The sequence below is a fragment of the Orcinus orca genome, chromosome 3 (genome assembly GCF_937001465.1).
Source record: "Orcinus orca chromosome 3, mOrcOrc1.1, whole genome shotgun sequence".
NCBI classification, from domain to species: Eukaryota; Metazoa; Chordata; class Mammalia; order Artiodactyla; family Delphinidae; genus Orcinus; species Orcinus orca.
In genome coordinates, this window is record NC_064561.1 from 38,370,920 (window position 1) to 38,386,039 (window position 15,120).

The window sequence follows — 15,120 nt, forward strand, 5'->3', positions numbered from 1 at the left end:
ATTTGTGATACCTTTTGAGCCAAAACATAATCATCATTTGAATACCTATTTTTTTTTAAACTCTGTTTTTAAAGGGAGAAGAAACATTTGTATGAGAATGTTCCCAGGCACAGGCAGAACTAGAGCTTTAAGAAACATACTCTTTGCCATGATTACCAATGTTTTGTTGACTCTGACCAAACACGTGCACTGTACAGAGTTAGGTCTATGTTAGGAAAGAGTGGATTCTAAAAAAAATCTCCCCATCAAGAACTGCCTTTTAGAGCAGGAATGAGACCAATTAACTTGTCCACTAATTTATCCCAGTGATGTTTTAGCATTTCTTATAGATCCTCCCTCCCCTCAGGAAGCTACAGAGCTGGTTTGCTATTTAACCCAGCTGTCTAGGCTAAAGTCCTGGGGCTCTCAAGGCATCAGTTTGAAGGACATTGGAAACTCCCCAAAATGTTTTATCTAGGAAGATTTTTCTAAGAACTAAAGCACAGAGAGCTGCTTTTATTATACCTTGAAATGAACAGCCCTTTAGATCTTAGATTTAGAAACAGTACTTATTTGGGGGCTTCTTAGTAAACCCTGCTCTGAGGGGCTCCTTGAATAGGATGAATGATGAGAAGAAGTCTGAGTGCTTGTGGAGGCTGCCTGGAGAGCTATTATGACCTCGTCTCACAGGAACGGACTCTGCCAGTAGCATCCTCTTGGGAGGGTAACTGGGACCAGCAGGGTGAGCACAACTCATGAAGACCTGTTTCTAACAGATCCTCTCACTTCGGGAGGATGAGGTGGGGTTTGAGAAGCAGTGAGTCTGATCAGGTTGACTGATTCTTTTCACCATTCATCCATCCCTTCCCCTGCTGAGGATTTCTGTGAGGGAGTCACAGCTGAGTCCCCAGTTACCCTCAAGGTCAGCTTCAAGGGCCTTGGATGAGAAGCCAGTTCCTGTCTCCTCAGCTTTAATTTCCAAGCCACAGGCCTCCCTGGCTCACTCCCCTCGCTCCATCACAGTGACACAGTGACAGGGTGGGAGATGGGTGAGGGCTGGTACTAGCCGAGTCTTAGCCAGAACTTTGTCCACAGCCCATAATTTACACGGGTTTGATGGCCTCTAGATCCTGAGAAGTAGCAGCAGTAATTGAACACTGCACTGTTTCCCAGACTTCAGTCATTAGCATAGCCACACCATGATTTTTGCTATTTCTGTGGTCCTCTATTATTATAAAATACATATTTAAAAATAATTTCCCCACTTAATAATTTTTTTTTTTTTTTTTTTTTTGCGGTACGCGGGCCTCTCACTGTTGTGGCCTCTCCCGTTGTGGAGCACAGGCTCCGGATGCGCAGGCTCAGCGGCCATGGCTCACGGGCCCAGCCGCTCCGCGGCATGTGGGATCTTCCCGGACCGGGGCACGAACCCATGTCCCCTGCATCGGCAGGCGGACTCTCAACCACTGCACCACCAGGGAAGCCCTAAAATCTATTTTAAAAGAAAAATTTTAGGTAATCTGCACAGTTGAAATACTAGTGCCACTTGCTCCAAAGAGAAGTTTTCAACAAAATAAATACAATGAAAACAAAACAATATGATTAAAATTGAGCTCTGAGGCTGCCTATCTAAAGGGCTGCGCCTGAGGTGTGCTTTCTCTGTACTTAAACAAGAGAGGGGGGAGGAAGAGAGAGAGACAGAGGTTGAGAGAAAGTGTTAGAGGGGTGTTAGGGCTTTACTAGTATCAAAGTCAGACTTTCAATTTGACGTAATGGGAAGGACTAAAAGACACTGAAAAGAGTACTTTCTCATTTTATAGTCTAATATTATTGCCTATTCAGTGTTTTACTTAAGTCATCCTGTGGGTGGTCAGAGAGCAACGTACACTAGCTGAGCAGTTATGGCATCTTAAAAAGTTAGGACCAGAAGCATGTAATGAAATCAACTTCCTTCTTGCATAGATGAGGGGATATGAGGACAAACTAAAATTTTTTATTATAGTAAAATACACATAACATGAAATTTACTATTAGTGACAGTTAGTATATTCACAATTTTGTGCAACCATCACAGCTACCTAGTTCCAGAACACTTTCATCACCCCAAAGGCCTCCCTGTACCCATTATCAGTCATTCCCCATTTCCTCCTCTCCTAGCCCTGGCAACCACTAATCTGATTTCTGTCTCTATGGATTTGCTGACTCTAGATATTTTATATAAATGGAATCATACATCTGGCCTTTTGTATCTGGCTTCTTTCACTTAGCATGATGTTTTTAAGGTTCATCCATGTTGCAGCATGTATTAGTACTTTTCATTCCTTTTCATGGCTGAATAATATTCCATTGTATGGATATACCACATTTTGTTTATCCATTCATCAGCTGATATACATTTGGGTTACTTCCACCTTTTGGCTATTGTGAATAGTGCTGCTATGAACATTCATGTACAAGTTTTTGTTTGAGTCCCTGTTTTCAATTCTTTTGGGTATATACCTAGGAGTGGAATTGTCAGGTCAAATGGTCATTCTATGTTTAAGTTACTGAGTAACTGCCAATCTGTTTTCCATAGGGGCTGTACCATTTTACATTCCCACCAGCAATGTACAATGGTTCCAGTTTCTCCATATCATTGTCATCACATGTTACTTTCTGGGTTTTTTGTTGTTGTTGTTTTAATTATGGCCATTTTAGAGAGATGGACTGACTAACTAACTAACTTTGATGGAACACTAATTCTCCGTTTCTTCTCTAATTAATTCTCCACTCAGCAGCCAAATTAATCTTTCCAAAATGCACAACTGATCACATCACCCACTTTTTTGATCCCAATCTCTTAGGATGAAGACAAAAAAACCCACCTAAAGTCCTCCAGACCCTGCATGGTCTGGTCCCTGTCTGCCTTTCAATCAGCACCATGAACCCCAGCCTTTCAGAAAGCATCCTCTTGCCAGAGCATGGGCTGTTCCCTCTGCCTGGAATGCTCCCTTTCCCACCCTTTCAAAGCTTAGCTCAGGCTTCATTTCCTCAGGAAAGCCACCCCCCACCAGGCCAGGGGGCTGGTCCTCAGCTGCCAGAGCACTGTGCATCTTGCCTTTTTAACACTTACCCCTGTCTACAGTTACACATTTATTCATGTCATTATTTCATCCTGTCGGGGAGCTCCACCTTCACTCTGCTTGCAGAGCAGAGTCAGCCAACAAAGCTTTGGACATTGCTTGAACCTGGAGCAATTGTCTTTTCTCTTTTCCATTCAGTCCTCCCAATGAAGAAGGACAAATTTTTCCTTTCTCTGCATTCCTTTGCTCAAAGACCAACTTTTCCTCCCCAAAAGCCTCATCAACCATGCAGAGCTGTCTGCCGGGTTTGCTTGATTCTTAAATTCAAAATTTACTTATAGGACAATAAAAAGCATGAACGCTGTTAAGGAAATGAAAAGACAAGACAAACTGGGAGAAAATATTTGCAAAGCACGTATATATTAAAAGAATTGGACCTAAGATATATAAAGAGCTCTTAAAAATGAATAAGAAGATTTAAAAAAACAATAAGAATGAGCAAAAGATTTGGACACATGACCAAAGAAGATGTACAGTGGGCAAATAACACAAAAAAGATGTTCAATATCATTAGTCATTAGGGAAATGCAAATTAAAGCCACAAGGGAAACTATACACCTACTAGAATGACTAAATTTGAAAGGACTAACAATACCAGATGTTGGTGAGGATGTGGAGCTTCTAGAAATCTCACACATTCTTGGCAGGAATGCAAATGGTACAGCAATTTCGGAAAACAGTTTGGCAGTTTTGATAAAGTTACCATACAACTCAGCAATCTCACTGCTAGGTATCTACCCAAAAGAAAGGAAAACAGACATACATTCACACACAAAGACTTGTAGGCAAATGTTTACAGTAGTTTTATTAATAATACCCCCAAACTGGAAACAACCCAATGTCCATAAACTGGGGAATTAATAAACAAATTGTGCTTTATCCATACAATGGAATGCCACTCATCAATAAAAAAGAAATGAATTACTGATACATGCAAATCATGAATGAAAAGCATAATGCTAAGTGGACAAAGCCAGATACAGAAGGTTATATACATATGAAAAAGTTTTGTGTTTCAGATGCTAGAAAGACCTCCAAACAGCTCACAAGATCCCACTCTGAGAGACACAGGGTCTGGACACCAAGGAGGGGAAGCAGCGTAGGGTTGTGGTGGTGTGATGTATTGGGAGATTGGGACTGACATATATACACTAATATGTATAAAATAGATAGCTAATAAGAACCTGCTGTATAAAAAAATAAAATTCAAAAAAAAAAAAAAAGAGAGAGACACGGGGTCTGATGAGGGGACTAAGACTCAGGTTTCCCATATTTAGTTCCTCCAGAGAGGATTTCATCTGTATGACACTGGGGAAAACTGTAGGGAAGATCAGTGGTTTCTAGGACTGAAAGTGGGAAGAGATTGACTGCATAGGCGCATGAGAGAAATTTGGGGAGTGTTGAAAATCTTCTACATCTTGATTTTGGTATTGGTTACACGAATGCATACGTTTGTCAAAATTTATCAGACCATACTCTTAAAAAAAGAGTTAAAACATTTTTTTAAACCATTTAAAAAAATTGAAGTATAGTTAATTTACAATGTTGTGTTAGCTTCAGGTGTACAGCAAAGTGACTCAGATATATATATATATATATATACACACACATATATATACACATATATATATATATTCCTTTCCAGACTCTGTTCCATTATAGGTTATTACAAGGCATTGAACACAGTTCCCTGTGCTATACAGTAGGTCCTTGTTATCTATTTTATACATAGTAGTGTGTATATGTTAATCCCAAACTCCTAGTTTATCTCCCCCAAGAGTGAGTTTTATTTTATATAAATTATACCCCAATAAAACTGACTTTAAAACTTACTTGAGGGGCTTCCCTGGTGGCGCAGTGGTTAAGAATCCGCCTGCCGATGCAGGGGACACAGGTTCGAGCCCTGGTCTGGGAAGATCCCACATGCCACGAAGCAACTAAGTCTGTGTGCCACAACCACCGAGCCTGTGCTCTAGAGCCTGTGAGACACAACTACTGAGCCCATGTGCCGCAACTACTGAAGCCCGCGCTCCTAGAGCCCATGCTCTGCAACAAGAGAAGCCACTGCATGAGAAGCCCGTGCACCGCAACGAAGAGTAGCCCTCGATTACCGCAACTAGAGAGAAAGCCCGTGCACAGCAACAAAGACCCAACGCAGCCAAAAATAAGTAAATTAAAAAATAAATAAATTTATATTAAAAAAAACTTACTTGAAACTCGACAATAAAAAATAATTTAATTTAAAAATGGGCAAAGGACTTGAATAGATATTTCTCCAAAGAAGATATACAAATGGATAACAAGCATGTGAAAAGATCCTCAGCGTCACTAACCATTAGGAAAATGCAAATCAAAACCACAATGAGATGTCACCTCATACCCATTCAGATGGTTACTATTTAAAAAAGAAAGAAAAACCAGAAAATAACAACTGTTGGTGAAGATGTGGAGAAATTGGAACCCTTGGGCACTGTTAGTGTGAATGTAAAATGGTGCAGTTGCTATGGAAAACAGTATGGCAGTTCTTCAAAAAATTAGAATTACCAGATGATTCAGCAATTCCATTTATGGATATATATATATGTAAAAGAATTGAAAGCTGGGTCTTGAAGAGGTATTTATACACCCATGTCCATAGCAGCATTATTCACAAAAGCCAAAAGATGGAAGCAACCCACATGTTCATCGATGAATGAATGGATAAACAAATTGTGGTATATACATACAAAGGAGTATTATTCAGCCTTAAAAAAAGGAAACTCTGACATATGCTACAAAATGAACATTATGGTAGGTGAAATGAGCCAATCACAAAAAGACAAATACTGTACATGAGGTATCTAGACTAGTCAAACTCATGGAAACAGAAAGTAGAATGGTGGTTGCCAGGGGCAGGCGCGGGGAGGTAGAGGGTGGATGAACTGTTGTTGACCAAGTTTCAGTTTTGCAAGATGAAAAAGTTCTGGAGATTGGTGCACAACAGTGTGAAATGTAAATATATTTAACACCACTGAACTGTACACTTAAAAATAGGTAAGACGGTAAATTTTATGTTATGTGTATTTGACCACAATTAAAAAAAAACCTTAGAGTACTTTAGGAATATATATATATATTTTCTACATACAAAAAAGCCAAGATAGGGAATATATGAAATAAAAAGAGAAGACCTTCTCTGTTCCTCTTTTTCTCCCTAGTACATACTCTCATTCCCATTTCCGGCTGAGAATCATACATTCAAACATACAGCTTTAAAATGTATGTAAATGGAATGAAACTATATATATGGTCATGTAATCTGCCTTTTCCATAGTGTCCACCTCATTTTAGAGATTTTCTATGTCAGTATACAGCCAGGGACCTCATTCTTGCTAACCACCACATTGCATTTCACAGCAGGGATGTGCATAATCTATCTAAGCGTTTTTCTCTGGATGGACAGTTGCATCATTTCCATTTTTCCCTTCTACAGACAAAGCTGCAGTAAACATCCTTGTACATCCCTGGGGGCTTGTAAGAGTCTCCCTGTGGGTCAGAGGCCTACAAATGGTCTGCTGAAGGAATGTTTACTTGAAATATTTCAGATATTGCCAAACTGTCCTCCAAAATGTCTGCACTAAGATCACCCCTTAGCACTGTATGAGGTTGCCTTTGTCTTCACACTCTCAACAGATTATCAATTTTAAAAATATTTCCTGCTGTGCTTTCAGAGGCCTCCAAAACACCCCAGCCACGCCGCCCACTTTTTCCACTGACAGTGGGGACCAGCTAGGTTGTGTTTCTGTTGTCTCTCCCTCTAGGAATACCCTCCCTTCCTGTCCCTTCACTTCCCCTCCACTTTGCCTTCCCACATCCTTGCAGGTGGGCTGCAGCTCCCCCTCCTCAGCAGTCTTCCTGGATGCCCCTGCCTCACCTTCTCCCTGGAGGCCTCCCTGTAGTTAAGGCTTACCTAACTGCACTTTCCACTGCTTCTTCAACAGCTCCTGTTTCTTTATCTAGAGCTTCTCAGCTTTTCCCACTAAAAAATCCCTAACAGCAGGAGAGAGTGAATGCAGAACCCAGAATGTCTGGGGAGGTCAATTGCAAGTGGCTATAGGGAGAGGAAAATTTCTTTCAAGTCCCTTGTTTATCTTAAAATTCTAGTTTTATATTAAAAGTGTTTTAATTCTTGTCTCACCCCGTAAAACTGGCGCTCCAGGAGATGCCCCACATTTATCCCATAGTTTTGTGAAGTCCCTGGCACGCCTCTGTAAAGCCCAGAGAGAAAAATGCAGTCTGAATCTAACCTTCCTCACTAGTCCCAAAGCTCTCCAGAAAGGGACTCAGATGTACACCTACCTGTCGGGTAAGAAGTTCAGTATATCCACTCCCTTGGTGTTTGGTGCACTTCCGTCTCTTTGACCTGAATCCTGGGGAGGCCAGGGAATTGCAAAGCAACTTGGTGCGTTCACACTCCCGTCGCTTAGGCGCGTTGGACGGCAGGTGGCAACCGGGTCCTCCTCAGCGCCGAGCTTGCCCCACTCCCAGCACCAGCTTAGGGGAAGGGGCAGCGGAGCGGTCTAAAGAACTGTTTCCCCGTCTCTGCACGTACAGAGGAAGGAAGGCCGGCTCTGGGTGGCAAGGAGAGGCCCCGGAAGGCTTCATTTCTGCTGCGCGCAGACGGAGACGCGGCGGCGGCGCCCGGCTCCGGGCGCCCGCAGGAGAGCCCTGCGCACCTGGGCGTGCACTGCGCCCCCGCCCGGAATGGCGAAGGTAGCTTCCGGCAGTTGCAGAAAACACAGAAACCGAACGCCAAATGTTTATGAGCCTGCAAGAGGAGGAAATTGAAACTTCCTGGTGTGACTGGAAAGGCATGAAAACAGCTGCTGTTTGGTTTCTGGAAACCGTCTCTCCGAGCTTGTTACAGCATCGCCCTTTTACCCCCTGGCCTAGCTTCTTCCTCGCTGGAGGCAGGGGTGGGGAGGTCGACAATCTGGGGCAGAAGGGTCAGATGAGAGGTTCCCTTTCTCTGAAGCCACCTGGGCTTAAGGCAGGTGGCAGAAAAAGTCAGTGACTAGGGGAGAGAGGAATGGCTCTTCCAACTCAGTGTTTACCCAAGTGGGTCCCCGAAGACAGTAGACCCTCTAGGGGATCTGGAGGGGAGTAAAATCTGATCCTTTTCCTGACGGGGTGCAGGTTAAAGTACAGTGCTTCTTAACATGTTGTCTACAGACCACCTAGATCATTTGCTAAAAATGCAGTTTGCGGAGCTTTACTAAATCAGATGGAGGAGGCCAGAGGTGGTAGTGCTGAGTCTGTGTTTCTAATAAGCCCTTGAGTAGCTCTTCTACTCTCTGAGTCAGAGAACCACAGCCCCAGCTCTGTGTACTAAAAGCTGGCAGCTCAGATACAAGAACCAGCCTCTGAGTGCCCATGTCCTTCCAAACTGGGCTAGCTCTAGTCCCACCGGTCAGAGGGTGCAAATTTGGTCATACAAATAAGTATAATCAATATTTCTGCCTAGTAAACCCCATCTATCAAGCCTCAGGCCCTCTGAGTCTCCCCCAATATTTCTGGAGCCCCTGTGAGTTCCTTTTCTCCCCCCACCTCCGTAATAACTGCTTTCCGCAAGTTGCATGAAAGAGTAGCCGCAAGTGTGACCAGTGCGGCTCCTTCACCTGGTGCTTCCAGAGCTCACCCTCTCCTGTGGGGTTAAGTCCCCACCCGCCCAAAGCTGCAAACCCTCAAGGCCAGATGGAGGTGTCTTCCCTTTAGGTCTCACAGCACCCAAACCAAGCTTTGCTCCAAACAGAATGCTTCCGTTTCTAACTCAGGATCAGATTTTGTCATCAGGGCCCAGAGGTGGTGCTGCTTGGGCTCCCAGTGTCCCAAAGTTCTTTGAGGAAAGAGCTTCTTCAGAGATTAAAAGTGGTGTACTGGTAAACTGCTTTCCAAAAAAGAAAAATCAAAGCCCTGATTTGTCACGTTTACCGATTCCTGTGGTATAAATATTCCCATCACTGCAGATTTTAAGCAAAGTTGGAAAGAGGCGCTCATCATCAGTCTCACAGCTGGGAAAAGGCGGCACTGGCACAACACTCCCTGAGGGCTGGCCAGGGACCAGATACCAAAACATCATTCATTCATTCAACAGCTATTTACTGAGTGCCTGCTATATGCCAGTTGCTACTCTCTGATCTGGGGATCCGGAAGTAAATACAAGGGATCAAGCTCTTGCCCAGGTAGAGTTCAGCTTCTAGTGGAGGAGACAGCCCATAAATAAATAAGTAAACAAACAGGCCAGCTCTTGATAAGTGCTATAAAATAAGGAAAGCCAGGTAAGGAGCTACAGCGATGGGTGATCTATTTTACAACCAGTGATCAGCAAAGGCCTCGTTGAGGTGGTGACATCTGAATTGAGTCCCAAAGGGGTGAAAACTGTAAATATCTGGAGTAGCATAGGCAGAGGGAACAGCAACGGCAGAGACCCTAAGAAAGGCGTATCCCTGGTGTGTTCATCAAGGGGGCCAGTGTGTTTCTGGAGCAGAGGGAGGGGAGAGTATAGCAGAGGAGGTGGGAGAAGAAATGGGGGAGCAGAGCATTGCACGCAATGTGGATTTCTTATAGTGGGAACTCATTGGAGTGTTTGAGCAGGGCCATGGTCTCATTTACTTTTCAAACGGGCCATTCTTGCCGCTGGGGAGGGTGGTACAGATGGACAGTTTTCTAAGGGGGAAGCAGGGAGTTGAGTTGGGAGGCAACTGCTGGAGAAGGTGATGGTGGCGGTGGTGAGAAGTGGATGGATTCCTGATACGTTTTGCAAAAGAGGCCATCAAGCCTATTGATGGTTGATGTGGGGTTTGAGATCCACAGGGAAGTCAAAGAGACTCTGGGATATTTGGTTTGTGTAATCAGGTGAATGGTGATACAGTTACTGGGATTCGGGAGGAACCAAGAGGTCAGCTGGGAGCATGGGAAGTTTGAGCTGCCTATGAAAGGCCTGGGCTGGTGACATGATTTGGGAGTCATCACGGTGTGGATAGACTTTAACGCCACGGGAGTGGATAAAGTCACCAGGGAGGGAAGAGGAAGATCCAAGGATGGAGCAGTGGGGACCTTCAACACCGAGAAGATGGGAAGATGAGAAGGCTCTCTGCTGAGAAGGAGTAGTCAGCGAGCTTGGAAACTGTGCAAAAGAAGTGCTTAAAAGTACAGAGGAGCCTGATCAGTTGTGCTAAATGCTGCTGAGAGGTGCGGGAAGATGAGGACTGAGAAAAGGCTTGGTTTTGGCAGCATCGAGGCCCTTCATGACAGGCATGGTTCCCAGGAAGTGGTGGGGATGAAAGCCTGTTTACAAAGGATGGGAGAGGAAACGGGGGAGAGCAAGTGAAGACATGGAGTGTAAACACGAAGGGGGATTCTGTCAAGGGAAATAAAGTAGGTCGGCAGAGGGAGAGCGGTAGAGACCAGTGATGCTGGGAAAAAGAGAGTATTGTCTCTCTGTTCCCTGATGCCCACCCACAAAACTGCCCTTGTAGACTCCTTTGATTTCCTGCATGTCAATTCATGCCCAGCAGATGCTGGGGAGGGCCCCTGGGCCACCGGTGCAGGAGGCACAGTCGGACTGTGAATTCCAGTTTCCATTCGGCTGGCACTCCTGCCACATCCCCCTCGCCGAGGCAGAGAGGCTGGCTGGCTCTGTCTTCTCACCTCTGTATCCTAAGCATGCCTGGCTTGGAGGAGGCCTCAGCAATATGTGGCAAATGGTTGAAAGAACACCGGTCCCTCAGAGACCTTAGGGACAATGCTCAAGGACAGCTGTGCTGGAATAGCTGGGGCTTGAACCTTGCAGTGGAGAAGATCCAGTGCCTTCTGACATCTCCGTGTAGGTGATTTCAAGTGGGGGGCAGGTGAGGGGGAGAATCCTGCTCAGGTGTTTCCTTGGGTGCATCACAGCCAGGGGCTGGCCAGCCTCTCGGGCTCTCTGGGGCAGCAGAGCAGGTGCTTCCTCATCAATCCCTGCTTTGCGGACGCTCATAAGGGATGGTCTTGAGCTAGATTAGCTGTGTGGACTGGATTCCTCAGCCAGGTATGGAGTCAGCGAGCTTCATCCTGACGTGTATCACGCATGCGGAGCATCTAAGTGGCTGGATTCACCCTTTGGATGGGGATTGATTGGACATTTGGGTCGTGAGTGACTGGGTGATATTTGTGATTTTCACTCATGTTTCTGCCCCACGCCTTTCTGCCCTTTCCCTTCATTCAAGCAGACAGTAGGCTTTGTGCTTCATTCCTTCCAGTGAGGCATGGATGGCGGAAGCAGGAGAAGCTTGCAAGGTTTCCCGGCTTTTGTTTTCTAAAAGCTCAAGACCAGAGACGGGCAGACAGAGTCAGAGGGAAGGAGTAGGGAGCTTGGAGAAGCAGGAAGGTGAGAGGTGCTTCCTTCAACATACAAAGAAGGTTGTTCCAGGTAAGGGCCGTGTAGAGCAAAGTCAGAGGGCCTGCTCAATTCAAATTCTGGCTTTGCTACCTGGAAACCACCTAATCTTGGACTAGTTACTTAAACTACTCTAAGCCTAAAAATGAGACAGTAATAATGTCTACCTCACGGATGTGTTCTAACATTTTGGCTTTAGTCCCAGGGCTCTTGGGATACCTGTTAAGAACTGAATTGTGTACTCCCTGCTGCTGCCCGCCCCCTTCGCCAAGTTCATATATTGAAGTCCTAACCCCCACTACTTCAGAATGTGACTGTATATGGAGATAGGGTCATTAAAGAGGTCAGCAATATAAAATGAGGTCATTAGAGTGGACCCTAATCCAATATGACTGGTGTCCTCAGAAGAAGAGGACACTTGGACACAGACAGGAACAGAGGAAAGACTGTGTGAGGACACAGGGAGAAGACAGCCATCTACAAGCCGAGGGGAGAGGCCGCAGAAGAAATCAACCCTGCTGACATCTTGATCTGACTTCTGGCTTCCAGAACAATGAGAAAACAATTTATACACACACCCAGGACTATCATTCAGCCTTGAAAGAGAAGGAAATCCGTTTGCAACCGTATGGATGAACCTGGAGGACATTATGCTAAGTGACATAAGCCAGACACAGAAGACAAATACTGTATGATCTCACTTACATATGGAATCTAAAAACATTGAACTTACAAAAACAAAGACTAGAATGGTAGTTGCCAGGGGCTGGGAGGTGTGGGAAATGGGGAGATGTTGGTCAAAGGATACAAAGTTTCAGTTATGCGGGATGAATAAGTTCTGGAGATCTGATGTACACCATGGTGACTATAGTTAATAATACTTTATTGTATACTTGAAATTTGCTAAGAGAGGGTTCTTGCCACACACAAAAAGGTAACATGTGAGGCGATAGATATGTTAATTAGCTTGATTGTGGTAAGCATGTCACAGTGTATGCTTATATCAAAACATCATGTTGTACACCTTAAATATATACAATTTTAACTTGTCAATTATACATCTATAAAGCTGGGGGGAAAAAAATCAAACCACAAAGTACAAACCCTTCCTGGCCCTAGGGGTAATGGTTATAAGTGTGGGTTCCAGGGTCATACTGTCTAAGTAGAAATCTTAGGTCTTCCCTTATTTACAAGTTATCTGTTGCCATAAAGCAAAATTGGTGGTGCAAAACAGCAATAGTCCTTCATTTTTTTTTTTTTTTTTTTTTAGTCCTTCATTATTATCTATCATGTTGCTGGGTGTTAATTGAGCTCAGCTGGGTGGTTCTCACTCAAGGGTCACTTACATGTCTGGTGGTTGAGGCTGGCTGTTGGCTGGACCTCAGCTGGCAGGTACATCTACTGTGGCCTCTTCATGTGGCCTGGGCTTCCTCATAAAATGACAGGTGGGTTCCAAGGGCAAGCATCCCAAGAGAGAAAGACATGAGGATTGAATTATGTTACATGACTTTGGAAGTCCCACGGGGTCACTTCTGCTGCATTCTATTCAAGGAGTGAATAATTAGATTTCTTAATAAGAACCTGCAGAAATATTTTAAAACCACCACATCTTCCAAGGTCTGCATCCTTAGCTTCTCCAAGCTTCAGTTTCCTCATCTATAAAGTAATGGTAAACATAGTCCCTTGTTCATAGAAATGCTACGAGAATTAAATGAGAAAATGTGTGTGTAAACCCCCTAGCACAGTGCCCGGCACATAGCAATTGCTCAGAGATAGTGCTTATTCTAGGGATTATCTCATTACTGTCCACCCAAGCCTTTGAGGTAGGCATTTGATCTCCATTTTACAGAGGGTGGGACAGAGATCCTAAGATGATATGTAACTTTCCCAACCCAAACATCTTCCCAATTCTCAATACGGGTTCCCCTCTGGGAAGGACAGGTGACATTGGAAAACTGTTACAACTGAGTTTCTGAAGGCCAGGGCTAAGCAGAAAGCCTCGCCTGGAACAGTGTTCCTCAAACTACGGTTCTTGCACTGTGAAATTAAGTTAGTGAGCCACAATTGGCACTTTTAAAAAAGTGACATCTAATAATACAAAACGAGAAATATCAGAGTACATTTTGTAAGGATAAATTTTATGAAACTTTTGTTCCTTATATCTGTGTGCATTAGTGGTTTTCAACTGTGGGCAATTTTGTCTCCCAGGAGACATTTGGAGATGTCTGGAGACAATTTTAATTGTCACAACTGAAGGGGGCAGGAAATGCTACTGACATCAAGTGGGTAGAGGCCAGGGATGCTGCTAAATATCCTACAATTCTCAAGACAGCCCCCTCCCCACTCCCTAGCGATGAATTATCCAACTCAAAATTTCAACAGTGAGGAGACTGAGAAACCTTGATATCTGTGTATCTATATCTACATGTACTGAGTTGCAATGTGCAGTGTTCCATCCTGTGGGTTGCAAAGAGCGTGAGAGCCCCTAGACTAGAAGACTCCTTGTGAGTCCAGCTCCTGAATCTAGTTCTGCCACTGAGATTTGCTCACCAGGCCCTGGTAGCATCTGCCCCTACTCGGATGATCTGAACGCACTATTCATTTTCTCCCGGTTTTCTTTTATTCTCAGCTCTCCCCAGATAGGACTTCTCTCAGAAGAGTTGGAGTGTGGACATAATGTAGCTTTAGAAGAGAACCCTTTAACACCTGTTAACCCTGGTTCAGACAAAAGCTTTTAACTTTCCTGTTGGCCAATGCTGAGACCCTAGGTTTTTCCCTGTTTCCTCACAGTGAGGATACTGACATAACCGCTATTACTAGTTGAGCATTTCCTATATGCCCAACACTTCTCAGTTCCAAGCATTGGCTCATTTATTCCTCATAGCAACTGTGTGAAGAAGATTCTATCATGGCAGTCTTTCTAGTGTGGGAACTGAGGCTCAAGGAGGTTAAATCACTTCACTGGGACCACACAGCTGATGAAGAGCAGAGCCAGGGTTTGAACTCAGCCCTAAGGACCAGGGTGTACCGCCACTTTCCAAGCTATGTTTTGATTGGAATCTAGGCTTGAAACACATCTATCTCATAGACAGATCCAGTAGGAGAGAACAAATTCTAGGTTGGGGCCAGGCAGTGTGGAGTCTTGTTCTGACTCTCCCCTTCATCAGCCATGTGACCTGGGAAAGGAACTTTTAGCGGTTCAGCTTCCTGGTCTGTCAGGTGGGGATTCCCGTACCTGCTCAGCCTGTCATAGGAAAACTGTGCTCTGGCATCACTTTGGACATGCAACTGCTTGGGCCAGACCTTTACACACTCACCGTGTCACCTCTCACATCTCTCACCTCTTTTAGACCCCTCCTCGCCCAGGTTCTCATCTCTGACCTCTTAGAGCCTCCTGTATTCGTCAGCTTGGGCTGCCAAACAAACTCCACAGACTGGATGGCAGACATTTCTTTCTCACAGTTCTGGGGGCTAGAAGTCCAAGATCAAGGTGCCAGCAGACCCTGCCCTTGGTGAGGACCCTGTTCCTGACTTGCAAGTGGCTGCCTTCTCACCGTGTCCTCCCATGGTGGAGAGAGGAAGCGCTGGTGTCTCTCCGTCTTC

General features: G+C 44.6%; 1 protein-coding gene across 2 annotated transcripts in view; it reads right to left on the reverse strand.

Moving 5' to 3' along the window:
- The window catches only part of TTC1 (tetratricopeptide repeat domain 1), a 75,091-nt gene extending 67,387 nt beyond the window's left edge, over positions 1–7,704 (reverse strand). Inside the window, exon 1 of one of the 2 annotated variants that reach the window (XM_049708489.1) lies at positions 7,434–7,704. The gene's annotated coding sequence lies outside the window, so the exon portion shown is untranslated. The remainder of the gene's footprint in view (positions 1–7,433) is intronic. The other variant, XM_049708488.1, reaches the window with a different exon arrangement.
- Between the last annotated feature and the right edge of the window lie 7,416 nt (positions 7,705–15,120).